The sequence below is a fragment of the Etheostoma spectabile genome, chromosome 15 (genome assembly GCF_008692095.1).
Source record: "Etheostoma spectabile isolate EspeVRDwgs_2016 chromosome 15, UIUC_Espe_1.0, whole genome shotgun sequence".
Classification (NCBI taxonomy): Eukaryota; Metazoa; Chordata; class Actinopteri; order Perciformes; family Percidae; genus Etheostoma; species Etheostoma spectabile.
Genome location: NC_045747.1, coordinates 26,928,917 through 26,931,116, shown reverse-complemented (window position 1 = coordinate 26,931,116; position 2,200 = coordinate 26,928,917). Strand labels below are relative to the sequence as shown.

The following is a 2,200-nucleotide window of genomic DNA, read 5'->3' as shown; positions in this document are numbered from 1 at the left end:
AATAAAGTTGAATCTAATCTAATCTATATTCAATTCAATGGTTAGATATCTGGTAAGATTTGTAACCTAGTTAATATTCTTTGATTACTTGTATCAGCCCTAGTATTGAAGAGTTTCAAATGATAGCAGCCTATAGGAACCCTGATGCTTCCAGGGCCACTCAACATTGTAAACCAAAGAAAAAACAGTATGCTGAATGTCTGATTGTAATGACAGCTATAGCACCATTCACTGAGTAAACTTTCCATCTTTCAAGTAATTTCTGTCAAATTTGAATCGTAAAACCTATTTCACTTTTGTTTTGGTACCATGGGAGTGAGAATATTTGAACATGTTGGATATTTCAACAAATTAGTAGAAATCCCCCTTTTTAATTTCCTATAATCTTAAAACAAGAAAGGACAATGCAGGACGCAGCACTAGAATCAAGAAAAATAAAACTTGACAATCAAATACTGCTTGAAATAAGTTGATTTTTGATTTAAAACTTGGAGTTTTTTTGCCACTGTGTGGCAGCAGAACAAGCTCAAAACATGACATCTGACATATAATCACTCTACTAAGCGTTGTGTTAGCAAACCATTGCCTTTCTACACATCCAGCAGAAATAATTAGAGTTTGTGAGTTTTTGTGTCCACATGGTGAATGTAAGTTAAATATTTACTCCCATTTTATCTCGATTTTGGTCTCCACCAAGTCCTTAGAAAAGAAATGTGTCTCTTTAGCTGCTAAATGCGCTACTTTGTTTACCAGCTAGTTGCTAACTTGCTCTGTCTGCTGTCTGGTGCTGAGCAGGTAGCTTACAGCAGGGTCATCAAAACTTTAACTGTTGGAAATCAGATTAATGAGAGGTGTTAGCTGGCCGCAAAACTGGAAAAATCAGCTAAAGAGGCTAATACGCACAAGTAGCCGATCCATTAATAACAGCAAAATATCAATTACTGCAGCTTCAAGGTATCCAGCATAGCCAGAAATGACATGGAGTATATTTAAAGTGTTAGGGAGTAGCTTTTGATAGAATACTGTAGTTGAACCCGCCACAAACAGTATTGTGATTGGCTGAAAAGATGCAGCAGGAAACCTGTAGACAGAGGTGGAAAGAGTACAGAAATATTCGACTTAAGTAAAAGTACTATTACTTTTGCTACAATTAACAGTATAAAAAGTAAAAGTAAAAAGTGGTTCATTTAAAATGTAAATTTTGTTAAGTCCAAGACAAGTCCAAGACCAGGACAAGTTGAGACCAAGTCAAGTCCAATTTCAAGACAAGACCGACACAAACACAGATTGCACTCAAGGAGCTGGAGCAAAATTGTTTTTTACAGAATATGATTAGCTGAGAACCATTTTTCACAGAATACTCAACAGTACAAGTATTTGTACACCGTTGTATCCTTCAAATTGCACAATATGTGTGTTTCCATTTCAACCATCACTGCAGAGCTTGACTGTTGGCAACAATACTGTCGTGGTTAGCTCGCCAACACTCTACTGCTAAAGTTGCTGGCTGGCTCGGCAACATTAGCTAATGTCTGCTAGCATACGTACAAGCAGCCAGTTAGCTTTGTGTTTAACGTAACAAAAACCTATCCATCTCGAAGGAGCAAAGCTTAATATTTCAATCAATAAAATTATGGTACAAAAGGAGCACTAACACCACAGGTCTTATGTTGATAACATGGACGCAGATATAGTAAAACTACAAAGGGAGTCATAATATTTAGCTAGCAGGCTGTTGCGCTAACGTCGGCGTAATGTTAGTTAGCTGTCTAAACTTGTGAAAAGCCAAAAAATATTGCCTCCTAAACTATGTTTCACTTTCTCTCCAATATTATTAAAAATGAAATAAAGACACCTGGACGCGGTCAAGACCAAAAGGCATATTTGGCAAGACCGATGGCCGAGACCAAATACTATCAAGTCCGAGACAAGTCCAAAACCATAGAAAAATGGTCTCTGCTTTGTATAGCAGCAGCCGTTTAGGAGGACCAGAGGCCGAAGCTGTGGCACCGCCTACTGGTGTGAGTGGAAACGTAAACATAGTAGACCAGCCGGTAGTTTAGCATTCTGCTAACCATAGCTCACCACTCCGGCTAATTCAAGTTCATGTTTCTGTAGCTAGCTAGAGCCTTGAATCACAGGATGTCATCTGAGAACGCTTTACAAGAAAATGGAACGGCCATTCACGTAGAAATGTCGT

The 2,200-nt window shown here is 38.2% G+C and overlaps 1 long non-coding RNA gene across 1 annotated transcript in view; it reads left to right on the top strand.

The window, feature by feature from the left end:
- Positions 1 to 1,142, top strand: part of LOC116702905 (uncharacterized) — a 13,454-nt gene extending 12,312 nt beyond the window's left edge. Inside the window, exon 3 of the long non-coding RNA XR_004335287.1 lies at positions 1,088 to 1,142. This is a non-coding gene — a long non-coding RNA (uncharacterized LOC116702905). The remainder of the gene's footprint in view (positions 1 to 1,087) is intronic.
- Positions 1,143 to 2,200: the final 1,058 nt, after the last annotated feature.